The 25,330-nt window shown below is 37.6% G+C and overlaps 1 protein-coding gene across 6 annotated transcripts in view; it reads left to right on the top strand.

The window, feature by feature from the left end:
- The window catches only part of LOC114053873 (extracellular sulfatase Sulf-1), a 287,381-nt gene that overhangs the window by 104,854 nt on the left and 157,197 nt on the right, over positions 1-25,330 (top strand). For 5 of the 6 annotated variants that reach the window (XM_027876980.1, XM_027876979.1, XM_027876977.1 and 2 more), the window contains exon 2: positions 22,499-22,591. The gene's annotated coding sequence lies outside the window, so the exon portion shown is untranslated. Of the gene's footprint in view, positions 1-9,844; positions 9,862-22,498; positions 22,592-25,330 lie in introns of those variants that run through there. The other variant, XM_027876981.1, reaches the window with a different exon arrangement.

A 25,330-nucleotide genomic window follows, 5' to 3' on the forward strand; every position in this document is an offset into this window, starting at 1 on the left:
TAGATAGATAGATAGATAGATAGATAGATAGATAGATAGATAGATAGATAGATAGATAGTATCTGATAGATAAGTACATAGATATTGAATAATTGAATGTTATAACTCATGAACTAAGCTCTTACATGTTAATCTTTACTAAATTCCCATCAAAAATAATGTTACTGACAGTCACCACCGTGCCTGATAATTAGAGCAGTCCTAAAGTGAAATGGCTTACCTCATTATGTAGTGAGTTCAAAAATGGAAGTCTTCAATTAGAAGAGGGATAATCCCCTGTCAGAGATACTATAGAAAGGATTCAGGAAACATGGAGGGAGTTGGCAATGGATTAGTATTTCCCAACCAATGCCTAACATATACATTGAATAAATATTTTTGAATTGAATTGAAACATGAAAAATTTTTGTCTGCCCCCCAAACTTTATGACCCATGTTTCTCCTTTCTTAAAAAATTACCAGCTCATATCCAGCCTCAGTGAGTTTATAAAAGCCCTCTCCCATACGTAGGATTCATTCCTGCCTTATCTTCATCTAAAAATGGACTTTCTTTCAGAATCCTTATCTTTCATTGAAGTTCAGGTCAGAAGTCACCTCCTCAGTGATTCCTTTCCATATCCCTCCTTCCTGAATATGTTCCTGCCTCAAGTATCATTAGAGTACTTGGTTTTCACCTATCTTTTATTATAGTTGACTATTACAGTTGACTATAGTATATGTCATTTTTCCTTCCATTTTAAGAAAATATAAACACCTTGGGGGCAAAGAATAGATATTTTTGTTTGTTTGTATCTCCATAGCCCAGCACAGTGCCTTGAACATAGCAGGAATTTGACAAACTCTAGAATTAAATAGAATCAAAATATTTGTCCTTGAGATGTATTTTTGTGCTTATGTTTGAATAGAGAGTATTCACATGAGCAAGGGATTCACTGAAATCTAGATAAAAGAACCACATTGTGAAGCTCTAACTTCAGTGATTATCAGGAATGCCTGACTGCTATGGCATGAGACGCTTGACTTGGTATAAGATGAAATATGCCAACTATTAAAAACTAGAACTTAGTGTTGACAAGTTTCCTTTGTCTTGTAAATGAAGATAACTCTTTGTTAGCAATATAAAATGAGGATGCAGCAAACTCATTTATCATAAATTGGACCATACTGCAGTGTATATTGAAGAGATGCATAGCAAACGGAAATGGGGGCAGATTCCCATGGAAGATAATTTAATATTAACTAGAAGCAGCTAGAGATAAATAGCTAATGTGCTGGGAATTTCTGGGAGGAGGGGTGGAGAGGTGAGTGAAGGAATGATGCAGACTGAAGTATAGCCTATAGTGTCTTTTTGGATTTTTTTAAAAGTCATTCCAATGCTTACAGGAAAATGGAATAAAGGGAATAAGTCTTCTATGACTGGAGGTCAAGCTTATAACTCTGAATTAATTCTTAAAAAAACCAAAAACTTCCTTTTTCTTCCTAGTGTCCTGTCAGTCCTTTCCTCATCCCTAATTATCCACCAGTACACAGTCCCAGAGAAAAGAAACACTGAGCTAAGGCTGCAGAGGGTGAAAAACACTTGGGTAAAGTTCAAATAGAAGTGCAATTGCCATCAGAGTCTGCTATGAAACAACTGAAGAGAAAGGAAAGTGAAGAGGAGGGCAAGAAAGAGGTACCAATGATGATGGTTCTTATCATAAGATCTTAGATTTAGAGCTGGAAGAGAGCCTGGTGGCCATCTAGCCCAATCTCATCATTTTACAGATGAAGTAACTGAATCCTAAGGATGCTAAATGACTTTCGCAAACTCATGCAGGTAAGAAGGTAGAGGCAGAACTTGAACCCAGGTTCTTTGACTCCAGAACCATTGTTCTTTTTGCGTACATAATCTTGAGTCAAATAATGTTACTATGAGGAGCATAATATCCCCATTTTACAAATAAGGAAACTGAGACTTACGTGTTAAGTGACTTATCCATGGAAGCAGAGCTAGTATATGTCAACAGTGGATTTTGGACTGAGGTCTTGCTAATTCCAAGTCCAGCACTCCACCCATTACACTACAGGACTTGAGCCTGGGCTAGAAAGGCAGTATCATATAACAGTGATAGGAGACTTTAATTATCTGAACATATGCTAGAGCAAAATCTCTGCCAAAAGCAGAATAGATAATAACATCTTGACTCGCCTTAATGATAAGGTAGAGGAACAAACAAGGGGAAATTCTATTCTAAATATGATTTTTACCAACAAAGAGAAATTTGTCACTGGGGTGGAAATGATGGGAATTTTAGTGGTGAAAGAATAACTCCAATCCAGAAATAATGATAGAGGAAATGCCAAGTATAGTTTGACACATATCCTCAATTGATGGGGAGCAAATTTTATTTATTTTTGTATTTTCTTTCATTTTGTATGCTTCATGAACTTCCCTTCTAGAATTTTAGTTCAGAAAAATGATAGTTAGAAAGGAAGTCAGTCTATTAAATACAGAAAATTCTCCAGAATGAAATTCTGAAAAAATAAAAATAAAAAACAAATTCTAGTAAAGAGAAAAAGAGTTGTCTAAAGAATCAATAGTATTAGTTGTATAGGGAACTCATCAGCCATCTTAGAGTTTATTTATTTTGTATTATATTTCATTTTTTACATTTTATGGGTGACTTTTGTCATTTGATATTGTCATTTCCTAATATTACACACACACACACACACACACACACACACATACATGCACACACATATGCGCACACACGCAGGGCCCTTCCTTGTAACAACAACAGCAAAAAGTCAAGCAAAACTATTACAGCAATGATGTCTCTTATATGCAACATTCTACAGCCTTCCAAAATCCCCCACCTCCAAGGAAATGTTGCAACATCAGTCCTCTCAAATAAGATTGGTCTTTGAATTTCATCTGAGATTTATTTTCTTTTAATGTTGTTTTAATTTAAATTGTTCTAGTCATTTTGTTCCGTGCTTTCTTCATTCTGCATCAATTCACAGAAATACAAAAATGGGGCACAGTCCTATAAGGATGCTGTCAGAAGTGCCAAAGCCCGACATGCCTGGGGATTGGTGAGCAAAGATAATGACAACAAAAAAGAATTTTTTTTATCCTATGTTGGGGAAAGAGTGGGATCAAAGAAGGAATGGGATTGCTGCTCTCAGCATGGATGAGATGATAATAATGGTTGACAGAGGAGGCAAAATTGTTCACCTTTGGTTTTGCTGTTGTTTTCTCTGCCAAGGTGAATGATCTTTGGATTGGAAAAGATAAAGCAAAGATTGATAATGGGAAGTTGGTATTTAAGACAAGAAGGGATAGAAAGAGAGCACCTAGCAGTCCTCAATGAATTTAAGTCACCAGGCCAAATGAACTCCCTTCCCTCATCAGAGAGAGATCTTTGAAATATACTGAGATACTGAAGGAAGAAAGAAACTGAAGATGTGCTGCCAGATCGGAGAAAGGCAACTGCCATCCCCTGTTTTCAAAGAAGGGAAGAGAATGATGGTGACCACTGACTACAAGCCAGTGAACTTGTCTTCATTTCCTATCAAAATCTTAGAACATATCATCCCATTTGTGTTGTTTGTGTGTGTATAATGTTTCACATGCATGCACCCTCTTAGATTTTAAGCTCCTTAAGGAAAAGAATTGAATCATTTTTCACTTTTGTACCTTCAGTGTGTGATACACTATCTTGCACACAGTCAATTTTGCTGGATTGCATTTTTTAGATAAACTATTGCCTGCACATAGTAGGACTATTATCACACATAGTAGGAATATTATAAACTTGCACATAAAAATGTTTGTCAAATATATCAACATATAACCTATAGTTTCTTTACCTTTCCTTGGTGTCTTGAAATTTATAACATCACCACAGTACTACTCCCCCAACCCTAGGAAAATGTAAGAGTATCTTACTATAGCAGTATGTCCAGTTAGTTTCCTTCCTAGCGGAATGCCAGTGCATCTGAAGACCAATTCCAAATCTACCTTCCACCCTGTGATCTTATCTATGTCTAATACACAAGCCACATTAGGAAACTGCAGTGAACTAATCCTTGCTATTAATTTGGATCTGCTTAAATCATTTCCCCCATGTCTGATTATTTCCTTTCTAAGTAGCACATATTTGCAATCCTAATCAGGTTACTGCTAAGCATAGATGATTCCCTATCTCTCATAGGGATGCTCCTCATTAAGAGCATTAATAGGAATTCCTTCCCCTGGAATAGAAATGGGCTGTCATTTTAGCAATGCTGCTGAGTCAGCCTTCCTATTGTCAACCACAACAAATGAGAGAAAATCAATTTATGTTCTAGAATTAGTCAAGTGAGGAGTCCTTTGAAGTAGGAAGTCGAGTAGAGGGATAAGGAGTGCAGTATTCAGTCAGGGACCTGACAACACGGATGTGCTGGTGTATTGTGAAATGGAACGCAGGCTATGCGATGCCGTAAGACCCGGCAAAATCGAACTGCAGAAGAGAGCTATCCATTCCCCAAATGGAAGTTTGATGAGCAACAGATGTGGTTTAAATGAACCCTTTTCCAACAGAACTCAGACTCTATTTTGATTAGCTTGGTTCACGGCACATAAGAAATGGGAGAGAGTGTGCGTGGCGCAGGTTCGTTGTGCGGGCAGCTTGTGTTTGGATCTGTTTACTCGATCTGCAGAGCTTTGGATAAAAGGCAACACAACCGGCAAATAGGCATCTGATTAAGGTCTTTTAATGGTATTGAGACTCGAGCAAAGTTGTACGGACCCAATTTAAACATTTATTTTGTAACTTTCACCTTATCATCGTTTTATAGCCTACAGATAACAACGATAATAAATTCTATTTAGATAGCCCTTAACGTTTATTAAAGAGGCAGGGAGAGGTGGTCAATAGAGGGCTGGCCTTGGAGCCAGGACTTTGTATATGATGTTGCTGATGCATATTGTCTGTGTAATCCTGGACAAGTCATTTAGCCTGTCACTGCCCCAGGCCTCTCTCTAAGACCCTAAGTTATACAACAGGGGTGGATCTCCTTGTTGGAGGGTTGTCTACTCCAGAAATTGATGGCCCAGTTTCCCCTAGTCCCACCTCCCCCACCCCCAACCAAAGAGTTACTAAGCACTTTCTATGGTTTATCTAATTAGGGCCTCTCAGCAATCCTATGAGGTAGATATTGTAGTTATTGTGCTTAGTTTTAAAGAGATGAAAACTAAAGCTCAGAGAGGTCAAATGACTTTTTTATAACTGCACAGCTAGGTCATATTCAAGCCTGTTTTCCCAGATTCCAAGTCCATTATCCTTCCTATCCACTATCTGTGGGCCCGGTAGTTAGCAAATCAGACTAGTGTAACTTATAATCAAGACACTTCAAGCTCTGTGACTCAGTTTCTCCATAAGTAAAATGAAGATGAAAGTATTGTTTGGGAATGAAAAGTATTAAACTTTTGGAAGTGATTAAATGATCTTGTGCATTCTATGTACTTTGGAGAAAATTCAGTTAGAACCCAAAGCCTAGTGCAAACATGCATAATCTTTCTTCCCATAGTAAATTTCATGAAGAGGAAAAAAAATGACATCTCAAGTTTTGTTTCTGTAATGGATAATTTTAAAGGAGACTAGTAGGCTTCATAATAGAAAAATGTTTATTAAGCAATGATTACTTGTCTAAGAAGGAGAAATCTTTGCATATTCACTTTACCCAGGGTACCACCAAATGATTACAATTAATAAAGGTTTACATGATAGGACTGGAAGAAACCCCAATGGGTAATTGTGCTTATCTTTTGGCCTCCAGGCAGGAGTACACTGGAGCCATCCCAAGGATGTTAAGCCATGCCAGTAATATACTTCTGCTCTTCCAAAAGATCTCCAGGTAGAAATTATATTTAAAAAATTAAGCACAGAAGGAAAATCCCAGGCAGCCTGAATCCAAAGTACATCATGGACACATGGACATAGTATCTTTGTATTATAATTTCTACAGCTAGGTCCTGATTAGTGCAAATAATGTTTCATTATTTTATTTTGCACATTTCCATTGTGCTGGATCCAGTTAAAATATTTTACATATAATTATACTTTTGAATAATGTGAATTCAAATATGGAGTCACTTCACACTGAGCTGTATTTGTAAATATTTTGATGCATAGTGGGGGCTACATAGTCATGAGCTGCTTATTCCATATTTTTTGTCAGGTTCCTTCATAATTTTGTGCTCCATTTTTCTATTGTGTCAGAGCATCATCACAAATATGTAAGGAGAAACCAGAGGGACTTTAGATTATTTTACCTTTCCTAGGCCTGAAATAATGCTTTTCCTATCCATGTGGCTTTTCATAAACCACTATACATATGCTAACCCAAATGGAAGAGGCAAGCTTCATATAGAGTAATTTTGAGTGGACTAATTCATTCATTCATTCAAGTATTTATAGTACTAGGTCAGGTCCTGTGCTAAGTGAAGGGAAACAAAGACAAAAACACAATAGTCCCTGACTTCAAGAAGCTTATATTCTATTTGGGGAAAGTAATATGTATTTTAAAATGTAAATAGCAAATATTTGCAAATACATAAAAGTTTTAAGCCATGTTATTCCAATGAGAAGAGGTACATAGGGTAGCAGAGTGATGGGCTTCAAGTCAGAAAGTCTAGGTTTGAATCCTACCTCAGCCACTTACTAGTAATGTGACCCTTGGGAAGTTGCTTAACCTTTTCTTGCCTAAAAAAAATCCCCTAGGTCTTATGTCCTGAATCATAGATAGGTTTCATCAGTGAGAGCTCCAACACTGAGAATTGAAAGTACCCACATTGGGAGTCCTACACCCAAATTCTTCATCTGCTCCCAACATTAGACTTATCAGGATCAGTCTATATAATGAAGGGGTGATTCATGGTGGGGAAGATGTCCCACAGTGCATCCAACTTAGCCCTTCATCTACCTTTGCTTGAATTAGGAAAATAACAACTAAATTGTCCATATGTATGTATGTTTGTAACCTTTACTCAGCTTTGACCTGACAAAACAAAAGTTGTTCTACTTTCTACCCACAGTCATAGAACCAGAAAAATGTTAGATCTTCCCATACAAAAACTATTATCTTAAACCTTACACTTTTAGAAAACAATGGTAACATATTTGATTAGGAGATGTGACCTTGAGATAATATTTCATTATCATTACATAGACAACTGTCATCTCTTAGTAGATAAGAAAATGTGGAATATCAAGGTAGGGGGCCTGGCATAGTTAAAGGCCCACTGAGCAGGTTCACTAAGATATTATATTAGTCATTGTACTATTATAAGTTAATTTTAACAGGTCTCATTATCATGTGTATTTGGGTATGTCAAAGGGTAAATCCCATTCTAGTCCTAGCTTGACACTATTGGTGTGGTCCCTTAACTAAGTTGGACTTCAGTTTCCTCATCTGTAAAATGAGGGAATTGGACTAGAGGACCTCTAAGATATCTTCCAATATTAAAATTATATATTTGTATGACCCTGATTCAAGTTATAGGAATATGAAGTGATTAGTGTCAGTTTACCAGATGAAAATCATTACCACCATCACCATCATCATCACTACTATTATTGTAGTAACATGTCAAGGACTTATGATTTATGTAGTTTATAATGTTAATGTTCCCTTAGACTCAGAGAGGTTAAGCAACTTGCCAGTAGTCACATAGACGATATCAGACACAAGGTTTGAGCACAGCTCTACCACACCCAGCCCTTGGTCTATTATACCACGCTATTTGTCATCATAATTATTATTGATTATTAACTATTATTATTCAGTGTCTAGGGAACATGTTATATACAATCTGTAGGAAAACAAGGTATCAAGAATCACAAATTATTGTCATCATCATCTTTCATGATGATGATGATAATAATAGTTAACATTTATATAATAATTTGGGGTTACAAAGTGCTTTACATACTTTATCTCATTAATTCTAGCAACAAATCAGTGGGGTAGATAGTGTCTTAATGCAGACTTAGAAAAGTTCAAAGATATCAGTAGTCCAGTGCACAGAAACATGGAGCACACAAGACAGCAAAGGAAGTCACCTTTATTGAGATGGCATACTCACAGTAAGAAAGGCAGTCAGGGAGGATGGTAGAAACAGGTCTGGACCACTGGAGTCTCAGGTGGAATTGGGTGCACCCAACTAGAGCCTCAGAGGGAATGTGGTATCCTCCCCCTAAACCAGTTAGATCTCTTACCTCCCTGATGTCATGGTCCTCTTCAAGAACGAAGGACAAACAACAACAAAATCTGATAGGCTTTTAATACATTTCTTGTCCCGATCATGCAGGACTAAGTATTGGGGAAAAGGAACAAGGAATCCGGACTTGGAAGTGGTGCTAATTCAAACTAGTTGAGGAAGAGGGAAGACTTTCAAGGAATTGGGTACTAGTTGATATTCAAACACCTCAATGGTGAGAAAGGGTCTTCGAGATCTTAGTGCTGGTCCTATTCCTAATGGTGTGACTCGGGCTTTTGAGATTCCCTGAGATTTCTTAGGGAAACAAGGTGGGTAGGCAATGGAATCATTACCTTTCTATTTTACAAATGAGGAAAATGATGCTCTGAAGAAACAAAGTGATTTATCCAAAGTCACAAAACTAAAGACAAAGTGTGTTGTGGTGAGTAGTGAGGTGAGTGGATTCAAGTCCTTATCTCTGCCACATACTGGCCATGAGAGCCTGGACAAGTCATTTAACCTCATGTTGTCCTAGGGCTAGGCAAAGCTCTGAGTTGCAAAGCAGGTGCTGACCTTTACTGGTAGGGACAGCTTCTTCTAAGGGAATTCCCTGTACCAAGAAAATTGCAGAGCCAGGCCCTATCCTCTATTTCACACAATTAACAAGTAGTATGGCTGGAACTAATTCCAAATCATTGGAGCCAAAGTCCTTTCCAACATTCTACCCCATTTCCTGTACTCCTCACAGAATAAAGTGCTCCCTCATGCCTTATTGGTTGGGTCCTTAAAAGAGACAGGGTAGTATCATGATGCAGAAACTCACTGGCAACCAATGATAGGAAAATGAGGAGTCCAGAATCAGAAAACCAGGAGCAGCACCTGGTCTAAGGGACAACTGTATTTACTAAGCACTTGGTCCCTGGAACCTCTGCAGCCCCCAGATACCGCATCCTCGTCATCTACTCTATCCTGCCACAGGCAGCTACTGTTCTATACCCACACGGAGCCGGGAACTGCATGCACAGAATCCTTGCCCGGGGCTTCCTGCCCTCACAATGAGAGCCTGTGGCTTTCTTCACCTCATCGGCCTCTGCCAGCGGCAGCTCCCTGTTTGTTTAGAGAGCTTTGCCTGCACATATTGAATTGCTCTTTTCCCTCATCCAGTCAGTTTAAACAGTGTCCCTAAATTCACCCTCAGTGTAACTCCTGTTTCTGTTCCTCCTCTTCTTGGAACTGCTCTTTTGTTTGTCTGGCAGCCCTAGTTGTATGGGGGTGTATGATGATAATAATACCCCAGCGCTTATGTAACCCTCTCATCTTGCAAGCACTTGACAAAACCTTCACTAATGAAGCTCCTGTATCCTGTGGCCTTTGTCGGATGGTAGCCCTCCCCCCTCCACAGTTTGGAAAACTGAGGCTGAGAGGTTAAGTGATTTGGCAGAGGCAGGGGAAAGGTCAACAGCAGAATTGAGGGTTTCCTGACTCCTGGTGGCCTTCTATTCAGAGGTCAAAAGAGATAAGAAACAATGAGTCCTGGGAAGGAAAGCTTGTTGCCACCATATCTTTGGTACTCCACAAACTTCTGGATCTCAAGACATTTTTCCTAGAGAAGATTTGGAGGGCAACCTTTGTAAGTAAGTAAGTATGAGCCTCTGGCTTTAGTTTTGAGGGGGTTTGGTGGGTATTTCAATGGTCCTTTTCCTGCCTTGAACGTTTCATAATTTAAAAGTCATTGGGGCTATTTTTCCTCCTTCGAATTCTTGGGTGATGAAAAAATACTTTCCTGCCCAAAGTCCTCCACCCAACTTGGTCTCCCCTAACAAAAATAGGAAGGAAAAAAATTTCTTGTAGCCAATTCACTTAATCATCTAGCACCCCTCTCCCCAGATCCCCTGGATCTAGTCACTCTCACAGCATCCTAGGACATCTCTCTCTCTCTCTCTCTCTGTCTCTCTCTCTCTATCTATCTCTCTCCCCCCTCCCCCTGCCCCCGTCTCTCTTCCTCTTTGTCTGTCTGTGTCTGTTTCTCTCTCTCCCAGCCTCTTCTCCCCTCCCCTTGCAACTTTAAGCTTCATTTGTTAGGCAAAAAAGTAACAAACATTGATCTTCAGTATCTCTACCTCCACTGCTTATCATTTCAACAAGTAAACAGCTGTTGAAAGTTACTTTTCACACTGGATTATATCCCATCTCTCAGTATGTTCATGAAGCTTGCACTGACTTGTATAAATGGAGCAAGACTACATAGTGGAAATGTGAATTTCTATTACATTTTTGACAGCCCTAGGAGGGAAGAAATAGAATCTAATTTTTTAAGCACTGGCAAAAATCCAAAGCGTCATTATCACTGTGCTATTTTTTTCAGAGAATGCTAAATTAATATAAAATTAGTGCTCTTCTATACAATATTACTTGGAGTTCTAGCTTTTCAACAAAAGCTAATTTTTGGAAACAGCAGAATAGCACTAAGCAAAATGCAATTTCTGAAGAGCTTATGAAGTGTTATTTGCTAACTAAAGAACCAACAGATTATGTGTTATTGCGTCTCTTATTGTCGTATACATCCTTTCTCAGAGGTGATGGCCTCAAGATACAGAATGAGACATATCCTGGGGCAAGGCTGATGAGGGAATTTGTTCTGCTTGATTATGTATATTTGTTATGATGCGTTTCTTTTTCTTTTCTTTTTCAATTGGGGCAGAGGTAGAAAAGAGAAAAGTAAACATTTATTAACTGAAAAAATTGCTTTAAAAAGTCCTTTCTGATATAGAATTTTCTATTTACAAGATATTGTGAATGTTTGTATTTAGATTTACCAATACCATTTTAAGTTAGGCTCAAAACTGATTCTGCCCTCTTTTTCACCATTTTGCCACCTTCACTACAGAATCAGAAGGAGATCTGCACAGGATTGAGGGAAATTTGGTTTTGTTTGTATGTTTCATGGATTGCAGTGGCCAAAGCATTAATGAGCGATAGTAGTGTCTAGCCTACTGGTGATGATCCAGTTAGTGGTGATCAAGAAAGGATGGTCTATTTCCACATCTATTTAGATTTGTTCATTTATATGCTTTTTCTATGAAACCCCTGCTTAAAGACTTATCTTGCCATGAAAGATGGTCCTAGGTTTTCTAAGGTTTCAACTACAGAGATCAAACTCTGGAAGGCCTAAGTTATAAAGATTTAAGACGGTATGTCTGTCATCAGAAGCCCAACTATGCTGTTTGTATCTCTGTTTGTTTCTCTAGAAGCTTGGCCACAGGCAGTTGGGGGTGTGTGTGTGTGTGTGTGTGTGTGTGTGTGTGTGTGCAGGATGTTGTAATCTGTGCTTATTCCATAAAATCATGGATATTTGGAAGTAGTGAAGTGGTCTATGTAGTTACATACCTCAGTACTTTACAGTCTATTCGTACACTTCTCTGGCATAAATGGCCTTCAGGAAAGTAAATCAAAGTAATGAAAGCAAAAGAAGCCTGGAAAATATGGGCCAATATTCTAACCCCTAAATCAGAAGAAAAAGTAAGGTGTACCTCATCAAATTGTTTTCACATGTTGCTTCATTAGACAAAAGTAAATCACCTTATAGCCAAGCTTCTAATGATAAGATAATATGATAGAAAAATTCAGTAATAAACCTGGTAGTATAAATGAGTGTGTTGCATTGAGTAGAGAAGCATCATCAAATTTGTGAATGCAGTGGAGCCATGAAAACATTGTCCATTGTCAGTGTGTTTTGTGACTGGCATTTCTAGTTGGGATTCTGTGTGGTTGGATTTGCATTTTCTTTGCACCTAGATGAAAAATTGATGTTACAGCTAAAGTTCAAACTTGAGCTAACATGTCTGATGCCAATGTTAGACATAATCTTAACATTAGACTCATAGGCCTGGCTAATATTCAACTTTCAATGAGCCAAAGAGGGTTTTCTCATTATCTGGTTTTAGAGATGTATACATAATGTTAATAATTGTTGGGTTTTAATTGTTCTTAGATAGTGATAAAAATATTTCAAATTTCTGTTTGTTCTCCGCAGATTTAATATTAGTCAAACCTGAGAGATCCTTGTGGTTGAATACTGGTATTCACCAGTGTTTGAAAAGTGTAATAAGGTAGTGAAAATGGGAAGAAGTGTGAGAGGAGGAAAAGCTATTTCTTAGACTGCCAAATGATTTTACTTGAATTTTGAGTGGGTGAATAATGGCTATTGAAACTCATCCTAAGGAACAACAATTCAGTAACACTTTTATCCTGTAATCACATGACTCTCATCATTATCTTAGATGTATCAGTGCCGCTAATTGGATTGTCCCTATTACCTTTAAGAAGATTCACATTTAGCAGGAAGAGCAGCCTTGCCAAAGGTTAAGTACGCTTTCAGATAAGGTGAGTTTTGGCTTTCACGGTTAAATAAGAAAGAGTTCTAATTAATTTTTTAAACTACTCCAGTTCCTTCTGAATGAGACTAGAGGACCAGGCATAGGGAGGCCAGACTAGTAAAGACCTTTGTGAGTTTCATGGTCAGTTCCAACACTTATTCATAATCAAACAATCAATCATGTAAGTGACTGTCAAGTATTGAGGATATAAAGACAGAACAGCCCCTGCCTTCAAGGACCTTACATTCTAATGGGGCCAATGACATGTACATACATACATACATACATATATATGTATATATGTGTGAGTGTATATATATATATATATATATATATAAAGTATAGACAGAATATTTATAAAATGAGCACAAGATAATTTAGAGAGGAGGACCCTGGAGGTGTTGCTTGAATTGAGTCTTTCTGGAAATCTGTGGCTCCAAAAAGCGAAGAGTAATCAGGAATAATTACCATCACCTGATCAGGAGACCCAGCTTAGAAATGAAGGCATGAAGACAGACAATATCTTGCCCAGAAATTCTTACAGTAATCAATTGAGTTTGCACCTCTTCTGCCCATCACCACTGTACCCACTGCCTATTGCCAGCCCAACATTAGTGACAAAATTCTTTGCATCTTCAATGGTATTTGATTTGTATTGAAGGCAGAAAGCCATAACTTTTTAAATCACTGAGGTTTTGTTTTATGATAACTTTAGTTTTCTTGTACCTTTTGCCCTTTCCAGCCTCAGCCCTTCATCTTCTGCAGTAATGCCTCCATCATATTTGCTGGTTTTCCGAGTTATGCCTTTCTTGAAAACTTAACAGCACATGCTATTTACCTTCTTGACAAAGGAGGTTTGACCCAAGACCTTATGGATAGTCTCACAAAGCCCTGTGATATTTCTTTCCTCCAGGTAATCCACATCCATTGAGCATGGAGAAGCAGGTTTAGGAAGTTACCACTATGGAACCATAATCATATCCTCTCAGTATTAAAAATATTCATCACTCGTTAGAAATACAGGAGTTGAGTAGGCTTTAGGGAGCTTTTGGCTTTCGATGATTGATTTCACATCTGGCCATCTCAAATGCCCCTCATTGGCATTTGATAAAACAGTAAATATTGATTTCATTTATGCTGAGAGTTTTTTCACACAATAATAGAGAGAATGTAAATTCAATCTTGAACTCTATAGTTGAGTAAACATAAGTGCCAAGCATAGAAAAGACCTTTTGATTTCAGGCATTCAGATATGAGTATTTTTTTTAAGACAGAGAGAACAGGACATTTATTAGAATTTTTTAAAAAAAGACTTTACGTAATTGCTTAGAGGCAGTGTGGTACAATAGATACCATACTTGGCTTGGCGTCAGGAAGACCAAGGCTCAAATCTCACCCCTGAAACTTATTAGCTGTGTTACTTGAAGCAAGCCAGGCAACTCCCTAGGACTTAACTACTTATTAAGTCATTGATAGGTTACATTATTGGAAGGACTGTGGGAGCTCCCAACACTGATGCAATCACAGCTCCTTTGCATATTTATATGTGTCAGTGTATACTTCATTATTAAACAAGGAGTAAGATGTGTTGGGGAATGTTTCCTATTAACATGATTATATATGAAACGTTTGCTGAACTCCCATGTGCACTCCACCCCCTGCTTCATATGAGCTTCTTGCTGGGTTCTTTAGAACCCTAACTTTAGAGATAGTCATTGCTTTAAGACAACCTCATCAGGGTGAGTTACCCAGAGGTGCTGTCTGGGCCACTGGGCTTACTCACTCTGTGGGACAGAAATGGCAATGTCACAACTGTATGATCCCCCAGATACATGATTCCAGAGGATAGTTTTTTTTGTGCTCAATTTCTATGTTCCCTGGAAAGCTGGAAACATTCCAATTTTCTCTTGGGTTTGGCTTCCTGTTCACATGTTTTCAGCTCTCATGTCATTGTGTGTGAAGTAATGGTCCCACATGCATTCATCATTCACAATGGTATGACTTGTGTAGTTGAGGGCAGCTTCCCTAATGAGGACATTTTGCACCTTCCAACAACTCCCAAAGGGAAAACAGTTTTTGAATTGATTTGAATTTTCCATGGGGAGGAAAACAGAGAATGAAGCAAGCTTCAATAATAGGGCCAAGACCAGCCTTAGGACACAGTTAAAGGCTAAGTGTGTAAGATAGTAAAACAAATATTTTCTATGCACAGGTCTGTCTAAATGTGTACATAGATACTATATACAAAACAGCTTCCCAAACACTGTTAAAAATACCTATTACTGTTTCAGTCTCTCTGTATTGATGACTGGTGTTAGTGTTTTCCACCAAGAACTATAATTTTAATGTTTCCCAGGAATGTCCAGTAAGTTCATATAGTTTGAGACCCAGGAAATACAGCTCAATTTCTAAACAACTGAGGAAGCCAAGAGAGTTAAATTAAGTCATTTAAACTGATCCAAACCATCAATTGATAAAGATCAAGTGCTAATTGTAATGACTTACTGATCTAAAGATAAGATAAGGCAGAGCCAAATTTTCCAATTCTGGCTTCTAAATTCTTCAGTTGAACTTGTTAGATGGAAACATTCAACACTAGATGGATCACATGCATCAAATGATATCAAATTTTAATTATAATTTTATTTTGAAATACAGTTTTTCATTCTATCTCTATTTCTTTGTCTTATGGATAAAATAATGCAGTGCACTAATTGATGCAGCTTGGTTCTTTGAGGAATTCTTAAATTCTAGTCCTATTAAATAATATAATGACAGAGTTGTGATGACACTGTTAAGGCCATCTTCTCCAATCTGAGACTGGATAAGGATCTCCTCTAAAATATCCCTGACAAATGGTTATCTACCCTCTGCTTAAAGACATCCATTGATGAAGGACAGACTAGCTATGTAGTTGAGTGGATAGAGGACTACACTTAGAGTCAGAAAGACCTGAGTTCAAATCCTAACTTACTTGTCAAGTGACCCTGGGCAAATCACTTAAACTCATTTATAAAATGGAGATAATAGCAATGTCTACCTAACAGAATTGTGAAAATCAAATGTGACAACTTATGCAAAGTGCTTTGTAATCCTTAAAGTATAATATTGTATAAATACTAGGTGCTACTATTACTATATACCAAGGCAAGATATTATATTTTTGGACAGTTCTGACTCTTAAGAGATTCTTCCATATATGGAGGTGTAACGACTTCCTTGCATTTTCCATTCATTGTTTCAAGTCTGTCCTATGAAGCCAAGCAAAACAATTCTAAACCCTTTTCCATGAGCTAACTCTTCAAATATTTGAAGACAACTATCATACTTCTTCCCAAAGACTTCCTTTCTTCATGCTAAAGAGCCTCAGTTTCTTCATCCAGTCCTTATATGGCATTTTGAAAAAATCATCTTTCTATCCTGGCTGTTCTCCAGGTTTTCTGGTTTGTTAATGCTTTTCCTAAAATTTGGGATCCAGAGCTGAATACAGCACTCCAAATGTGATGTAATCTGACCAGGCCAGATTTCAACAAGACTACCAAGACCTATCTCTGGGTAATAGAAGTCTAAATGCAGGCTAACTTTGCATTTAGTTTTGTTGTTGTTGTTACCATGACACACTATTCAATCACATTGAGTTAGTTTGGAGCCCATGAAAACACTCAGATTTTTTTTACAAGAGTTGTTATATAGATTTGTACTTGAACAATTCATTTTTTAATCCAAGAATAGGACTAAATTTATCTCTATCAAACTTTATACAATTGACTTCAGCCTGTAATAATCTTTTTTGGATTCCAATTTTGTTATCCAAAATGTTAGCTAGTCATCTCAGTTTTGTGTCTTCCAAAAAAAAAATTTAATAAGTATGTCATACATGTGTTCTTATGTTATTGATTAAAATGTTTAACAAAACAGCACCATGGACAGAGCCCTCTGGCAATCCACTATGCACTTCTTTCCAGGTTGACATCAATCCATAAACCACCACTGCTTGGGAAAGATCATTCTACCGGTTTTTAAGTACCAAACTGCATTGTCACATAGTCCATTTACACACACACACACACACACACATGCATGCACACATATGTACATGTGTGTATAATCATTGATGAGCTTGAATAAGTCATTAAGAACAAGTGAGAATCTTCCTCTTTTTTTTATTAGGTTGCCAGATTCAAAAGTGGGGGAATGCCATGTATGTGTATGGGTATACGGATATGTTGTTATGTGTGTATATGTGTATAAGTGTGTGTAGATATTTACAGGTATGTGGGTATACAAACATGTATATGTGTATTGCATCATGCCCAGGCATTGCGCACATATGTGTACACACATATGGCATTCCCCATCTATGAGTCTGGCAATCTTATCAAAAAAAGAGATTATGATATCTTGTTCTTACTAATTAGTCCTACTAATCAGACTAAAATTTTAAAAAGTCTGCTTTCTTTTCCTTTCTCAAAATAGGGACCACATTCACCTTTCTAGTCATTTAGTACCTGTCCTATTCTCCATGATTTTTCAAATCATGTAACAGTTGCTTCACAAATATATGGGAATATACTTTCAGTCTCCTGGGATATAGTTTATCTGAACTTAGTGATTTGAATTCATTGAGGATAATTAGATACTCTATTAGCATCTCCTCCCTATCTTGGTATCAATTCCATATTCCCTTTCTCTTCTATATATCCTAAGTGGCTAGGCAACACAGTATATAGAGCTCTGGGAGTACAGTCAGGATGACATGAGTCCAAATTCAGTCTTGTACACTTATTTGACTAGCAATGTGACCGTGGCTGCCTCCGTTTCTTCAAATAATAACCCCTACCTCACAGGGTTGTTGTAAGGATCAACTGAGGCAATAGCTGTACAACACTCAGCCCAGTGTTTGGCATATAGCAGGTGCTTAATAAATGCTTATATTCTTCTCCCCCCTCATTTTGAGGATCTTTTTTCTTGGTAAGAAAATAAAACAAATAAAAGTTGAATAATTCTGTTCTAATTTCAGTGTTTATCACTATATCATACCTTCCACTCCAAGCAATAGCCCTGTCCCTTTTTAAATCATCCTCTTGCCTCCACTTCCAACCAAAGTTTTGTTTTTAAAGTTCTTTTTCTTGTCTACAGCATAGCTCATAGGCTCATTATGAATTTTTACATTGCTGAACTTATTCTTATAGAACCTCAATCACTAGCCCTTTTTTCTATCTTTTAAACATCTAAATTAGAACAAAATTTCCTTGTATATATTCCCTGGTCTTTTTTCTCTTTTCTTTCTCATCACAATCATTTGTCCTTCTATCCTCAATTTCATTTTTGAGAATGGACTAACTTCCCTTATGGACTTTTAGGCCATGGACTCCCATGTATCATTTCTCTGAACTTTTAAAAAATCTGACATCTCAAAGTCTATAATGTACATGAGATTATACTTGACTCTCCCTTCCTTATCTGTAGCAAAGTCGCAGATAGCATGGTGACATTTTTTTTCTTTTGGCATGGTCACTTCTTCACAAACTTCCTCTCGTTCCTACTTCAGTAAACAATTATTCATTAGGATCAGGTCTAAAATAGCCTCTCTCCTGGAATCTCCCTCCACCTTCTGAAGGATGAAATTGTCATCAAAGAAAGTTAGAGATGTGTCACCTACTCTGCTTTTAGAAGAGCAAGGTCATCTCAGTAAATGTTTGCTTAGTTTAAATCCCCTGTTGCTACCATATCATGCCTAGGCCCTTGCTCTATGATTTGTTTCCTGAACTCATTGTCTGTTTACAACTTCTGGCTGTGTGGGCTGTTGTTTCATTCTACCACAGTATACTTTTGGTCTCTCCATTTTTTATCTTCATAAAAATACTCTCCATCATAATAGATTTCTTCCTAAAAGTAAAAGGACATGATATATAATAGTACTGCACTGACCAGCTTATCAAATCTATTAATTTTGAATAAGATTTCTTCATTTGCTGTTAGTCATGTTGGACCAAATGTCAATGATACTTATAAGACTGAATTTGGATCTTTAGATTAAGTTATCCTTTTATTACTCAATTTCTATGTGTTTTTGCATAGACTTCTGAGGCTATAAATATTACTGCTGCACTCTTAGGTATTATCTCTGATGAATTATTGAACATCTCTACTGCTATTCTTCCTTTATTGTACCTGGTAATCTCTGTAGCATCTGACATGCTGCATGTATATAGGAAGTTTTCTCTATAATCATCATCATCATCATCACCATCTCACATTAATGCCTGGGACATAGTAAGTGCTATTTAAGTGTTAGTGATTTTTATTATCATCATTGTGATTATATTATTTTAGACATCAAGATTTTTCATTTGATCCTCACATGTGAGAGAAGTGCTATTGATATTCTCTTTTACAGATGAGGTAGTTAAGGTTCAGAATGGTTAAGTGATTCGCTCATGATCCACAGCTAGTAATTGTTTGAAGTAGCATTCAAACCTATGTCTTCCTGGCTCAAAGTCCATTCCTATCCAATATACCATATCACCCTCATTGCCTTCTTAAAGTCATTTTGATCCAATCTGTGGATTGTATACAATTAAAAAGGTTGTTAATGGCATAGTTTACTTTAGATTCTTAATCCAGCATTTACTTCTTTTATGACAGTTTTAATAGATTCAGATACTTAACTTTTATGATAAATAGTTACATACATAAAAACTGGGAAGTATGACTGGCAAAACATGGGAGCAAATAGTCAAGGAAGTGGTCTATCCTAGGGAAAGTTCTGGAGATCCTAGATGAAACTGGATCTTTGGATCCATTTTTAAAGTTAACATAACCCCCCAGCCTGCTTCAGAAACAAGTTTTAAGGAATATAGAAATCACTCACAACAAAGCCACACTTTCCAGTGATACTGCATCAATCCACCAGCAAGTCCTCAGAGAATGTCTGCTGTGTAGTGGATGCAACTCTAGGCACTGGGCAGGAGCAGGGTGATGTAGATAACACAAGAATTATAGCTAACAAAAAGAAGCTTACAAACTGTTCTGGAAAGGATGACTAAGGACACCAAACAAGAAAAAACTATACAAGGCAACACATTTGAAAGTTCTAACAGTGTATTTGAACCTTGAAGTGCTATGTGATTTCAAGTAAGGAGATTAACAAAAGCTGGAGTTGTTAGGGAAGACCACCATAAAGAGATGGGATTTTAGCTGATCTTTGAAAGATAGGGAGGATTTAGATAAGGAGACAACAAAAGGGAAAGCGCTGCAAGTCTGGGGAAGACCATATAAAGAAAGGCACAGAAGCCAGAACAAGTTATGTATATTAACAAGATAATGAGATCAGTCTGACTAAAGAGACTGGTGTTAGAAAGTCATTGACAATACCTTTGGAGATAAGTAAGGAGGACAATGGGCTTTGAAAGTCAGACAAAAGAGACTGGTCTTGATATGAAAAGAAAATGAAAGCCATTGAAGGTTTTAGAGTCCAGTAGTCACATGATGAAAGTAAAGCTTAATAAAGATTAGCCTGGCAGAGGCATAAAGGTTGGATTGAGGAGACCGACATGATTCATAAGAGGTCAGTGAGGGAACTGTTGCAGTAGTAGTGATGATGGTGGTAGTAGTAGTAGTGGTGGTGATGGTGATGGTGGTGGTGGCAGTGGTAGTAGTAGTAATTACATATTTAAAGGTCCAATGATTTCACTAGTACAGATACTCTCTGAACCAACCCTTTACAACCTAGTATTTGCAAATTACCATGGTCAAAACATTTGCCATTCTGCAGTCTACCCAGTAATGAGACTCTCCAAACTTTGCTAGCTTGGCCCTCAGACAACAAACATAGAATCAGGCACCAGGCCTACACTTGAAGCCTTTCCAACTTGGTAGGACCTGCCAGATTTTATGTTCCTCCAGAGGATAGCCTTCAACAGCCCAGGACCACCTCCACACTGGGTTGAAGAACCAGAGGAGGATTTTAGTGGAAGAAAGAAAATTATTTATGTTGATATAGCACTTTATAAGGCACTTTTCACCTATTCTCTCATTTGATTAGAGAGCAGCATGATGTAATGCAACTACCACTGGATTTGGAGTCAGGTGATCTGGGTATAAAAACCAGCTCTGAAATTTATTACTTCTGTGGTCTTGAACAAGTCATTCTGTTTCTGTTGACCTCAGTTTCCTCAGTAAAATGAAGGAGTTTGGCCAGATTATCTTTAGGGTCCCTTTTGTCCCCAAATTTATGGTTCCTATAATCATCATAACAATCTATTGAAGTAGTTAGTGCAAATGTTATATTGCTCATTGCTATTTGAGATCAGGGAACAATTTCACTCATGTCTTTTGTATCCCTAACCCTTAACACAGTGCTTGGCACATAGTAAGCACTTGATAAATGCGTATTTAAGTATCAATAAGGAAAATGGAGCTTAGAAAGTTTTATTGACTTGCCCAGGCTCAAACACAGGTCCTCTGACTCCAAATCCAGTATTCTTTGCACTTTGATAATAAGCATCATTAATTCAGATCTGAGGAGATGTTCTTGACCTGAGTGAGTTTCATGGATCTGCCTTACTTTAACTGGCATCACAAGAGTCATTTCAGAGCCAATCTGGAGGTAACTAGGTAGCAGGAGGGGGTAGAGTGCAGACTTGGGAGACAGGAAGACCTCAATTTAAAACCTGCTTCAAACACTTACCAGCTGTGTGGCCTTTTGTAATCCATTTAGCTTTTCATAGCCTCAGTAACTTCATGTGTAAAATGAGGGGGTTGGACTGGGTGGAATCCCAGGTACCTTTCTAGATCTAAATCTATCATCTGAGGTCCTTGGCTTAAGTAAGGTGAACCTAGCCTTCATGTTGCTACTTTTCTCTTTGTCTCTTTGATGATTATGTAAAAATATTTGCCAGTGTGGAGTGCTAGGTGTAGTTTTTGTTTAATTTTAATTGATGTTTCTAAAATGACATTTTCTGATATTTCCTTAAACACTTGACCCCTCCCTTGAAAATAAGATAATTATACCAGACACATAGAACATTCTGCACCTATAGTCCCAAATTCCTCCTGAGAGGAGGACTACATGTTTCATCCCCATTCTCCATTGAAATGAGGGAGTTTTAAATAAAAGTTAGCATTTAGATGAGGAGAAAGAAAGGAAATTAAATTTCTTAAAGAATTTCAAAAAAATTGGACTGTGCCTGCGAGATTTCGATTGAATAGTGAATGTGTGTACAAGATAGTTCTCTAGCTGTGCTGTAATTTTCATCGCAGTGAGATTGCTTAACTCCATACTTAATGGATCAAAAGTAGTTTTTGGCTTTCCTCAAAATATCCAAATAGCCCAGTCACTGATTCATTTTTAAACACTAGTACCTATTTCCTTCTCTTTTATTTAACAAAATTTGTAGTGCTTTAAAGTTTTTTATGACAAACATGAAATTCTCCCTTGAATTATTTCTTTTTAAAAGTAGCACAGATAAGAGACATTTTCAAAGTCCCCCCCAAGTTTTTCTTGATCAATGCCAGTTCAATTCTTGAGAATAATAGGATGAGATTAATCTTGTTGTAAGCTTTTTTTTTAATTCCCTTACCCACCTCGATTAGTTAGGTTGTCTTTTGTGTTTGTAGAATCTCTGTTTTCTTGGCTCTTTTTTTTTTAAGGGGCTAGAGGAGGGATGCTGTCAGGTGAGGGTCAAAATTGAAAATAAGAGGATTGACTCACCCACAATGCTTCAAAGACTTTTTTAAGTGGATATAAAAAAATCTTCAGTGTAGATCAAACTAGGGGTGTAGAGTTCTTAATGGTGTTCCTCTTTGAAGTTACAAAAGGGCAAAACCCATAAGATGGGACAATCAGATGACAGAGAACAACTGCTGACATTTCTTCTTTTCGCCTTTGTAGGTACCATAGCCACCTACCTTCTTCTGGACAGCTGAATTTGGTCAATGGCATACAAGTTCATCAAGACAAAATAGTTGCAGAAAATCTTCAAAGGTACCAAAATCAAATATTTATCAGATGATTAATTAAACCCCAAAGCCACCTGGACATGCTGTGTACCCTGGGTATTAAGTAAAGCTAATTATTAAGCAAGGAGGGTGGAAAAGGGGTAAGGTATTCTTCCTGGTTTCTGTGTGTCTGTGTAGGAGGTGGGGAGGATATGAGTCAGGGGGAAATGAGGTTAAATGGTTTCCTTCATCATTTGCTAACCTGCTAAGTGGTTATGTGAGCTAGTCAAATGGTTATATTTGCCATTATATAGATATTTTCATGATACTGAGAGACATTTCTGTTATATGTAGTTCATAGTATCTTGTAAACACTTAAAATAAGTAAATGCTCTATAACATATAACATGTTTGAGTTGCCAAAGGTACACAGGTTAAAAAATGAAATACATCCAGCTATGAAATTGACATGGCAATGAGAGTCAGGGCTACCATGGATAATTGAAATCCACAGATAATCCTTAGACCTTTCACCTTAATGCTAATAAATAACCAAATTCACAGAAATTTGGACATCCCTTCTTTTTCTTTCTTTTTCTTCCCTTTGGTGAGATGCTGGTGACCAAAGACATGCCTAAAAGTCAGGCAAGAAGAGGGAAGAACAGAAGTAAAGACTTAAGTAATCCAAATACCAAATAATCAGTCCCTGAATATTTGAACAGGCCATGATGAGAAGCAAAGGTAGCTGCATTTCTCCATGTTCAAGAGGTTTAGTTGATTATTCAAGTCATGTTGAGTTTTATGTAGTTGGAAAAATGATGAACATTTTGGCATAAACATTTGGTATATAGAGTCTCTGCATCATCATCATCATCATAGCTGCATGACCCTGAATAAGTCACTTAGCCTCTGTCTATCTCTCAGTTTCTTTGTCTGTAAAACGAGGGTACTAGTAATACCTACCTCCCAGGGTGGTTGTGAGGATAAAATGAGATATTTGTAGAGTGCTTTGCAAACCTCAAAGCACCATATAAATATTAGCTATGTAGATGACAAGGAGTTCAGAAGTGCTTTAATAAATGTGTGTGTGTGTGTGTGTGTGTGTGTGATATACAAAATCTATTGCTCAATCTTCTGGTGTTGTCTTTCCAAACAGCCCAGTTGGGACTCAGATGACAGACTTACAATCCATCCCTGGACCCATACTAAAAACTAGTACAGTGGAGAGAGTGATGGACTTGGAATCAGGAAGACCTGGGTCCAAATTCCATGTCTGACATTTATTAGCTGTGTGATCATGAGCAAGTCACTTATCCTCTGTAAGCCTCAGTTTTTTCATCTCTAAAATCAAAGGCTTGGGCTAGATGACTGCTAATGTCCCTCTCGGCTCTCAATCTATGATCCTACGGCCATTCCCACTTAGGTAGAACATTCCAGAGTTACGCTCCAGTTGCATAGCTCTCAGAAACCTCCATGCCATGATAGTATACGAGAAGAGGACTTGCCCAGAGTAGGGTAATAATAGTGCCTTAGGATTACATCATTTATTAGGGAAACTAATAGATTCAAAGGGCCACTCCATACCAAGTCACTCGTTATTCACCTCTCAGTCACAAAAAATCAAAACTATTAGGAAAGGAAGACTATAAACTTCAGCATTTCTGTTCACAAGTTGTTCCCAATATTCCTTTGTGTCACTCATATTTAAACACAAATGATATTGGATAGAAACAACGGGGAACAAGGAAGGAAGACATAGGTCTATGTGAGCATGATGGCAAGTTGCAAAAAACACTCATAGGAGAGACGTGGTTTCATTTCATGTGAGATTGCATCTGGTGAGTCCTGCTTCAAGTCGAACTTAACCAAAAAGAATGCAATTGAAACTACTGAGTTTCTCCTGATTTCGAATTGTAGCCTTTCACCACCTTTACATTTTGCTTTGGTTTTCATTCAGAGCCATGTGCTGTCCAATGTTTCTCTGGAATATGGTTTACAACTCTCCTTGAAGTTTATGAACCTCAAGAAAAAAGGTTCAGTCAGGGGCAGCTAGGTGGGCGAAGTGGATAGAGCACCTGCCCTGAAGTCAGGAGGACCTGAGTTCAAATCTGGCCTCAGACCAAACACTTGACACGTGTGACCTTGTGTGACCTTGGGCAAGTGAGATTGCCTCACTTAAAAAAAAAAAAGGTCCCATGAATCTAGCCCAAATCTCAGTTTTGTTGTTTGTTTGTTTTAATCCAGCTCCATTTTCTAAACCTCATGAAATCAAAAATTTTATTTTTATAGCACAAAAGACAAGTAAGAATTGTACCTTGGAATATCTGGGTTTGAGGAAGCTAAGTTTCTTAACATTGTTTACAGTGCCTGGCACATAGTAGGTACTTAATAAATGTTTGTTGACTGACTAACTCTGACTCTGGGCCTTAGGGTGTGTCCCAAGATCCCATGGAGTTTTGCCCATATCAAGAGTGTAAACATGTTAGTGAAATTCACCAATTAGCCTAATTGTTTTGTAACTCCTTGATGAGACTAAGCTATACTAAACTCTCATCCAGTAAACATGTATTGTTATTTTAAAGAACTATGCTAGAAACTGAGAGAGAAAACAAAGTGTAGATCTCTGTCTACAGATAGTCTCTGTCCTTATGGAACTTTAAGTGAAATAGTGAAATTTAAGTGAAATTCCAGTGTTCCAAGCTGATTGACTCAGCAAACATAGCTTTGAATTTAATGCTATCAGCAACTATGAAGCACACACACACACACACACACACACACACAC

Source organism: Vombatus ursinus, unplaced genomic scaffold (assembly GCF_900497805.2).
Source record: "Vombatus ursinus unplaced genomic scaffold, bare-nosed wombat genome assembly UNPS02014812.1, whole genome shotgun sequence".
NCBI lineage: Eukaryota > Metazoa > Chordata > Mammalia > Diprotodontia > Vombatidae > Vombatus > Vombatus ursinus.